Here is a 255-nt window from a genome sequence, read left to right as displayed (position 1 = left end):
CCTATTACCCAGGAAAGGGATTATTGATTTGATCGTAGTCGACATGCAATTCACATTGTCAAGGGCCCTGGAGGCTAATAGCACCCTATTAATTGTTATTGACACTCTTAAATTTAGTTTAATCATTATTGTTTTTATGGTTTTTAGTGTTTTTTTATTTATTATTATTATTATGTTTTATTTTATTGTTATTTTAATTTATTTTTAAAGAAATTTTAATTTAATATAAATTTTTTATTTTGTTTTTTTCTGTTT

The sequence above is a fragment of the Cynara cardunculus genome (assembly GCF_001531365.2).
Source record: "Cynara cardunculus var. scolymus isolate 2C chromosome LG 10, CcrdV1, whole genome shotgun sequence".
Taxonomy (NCBI): Eukaryota; Viridiplantae; Streptophyta; class Magnoliopsida; order Asterales; family Asteraceae; genus Cynara; species Cynara cardunculus.
This window is presented reverse-complemented; position numbering follows the sequence as displayed.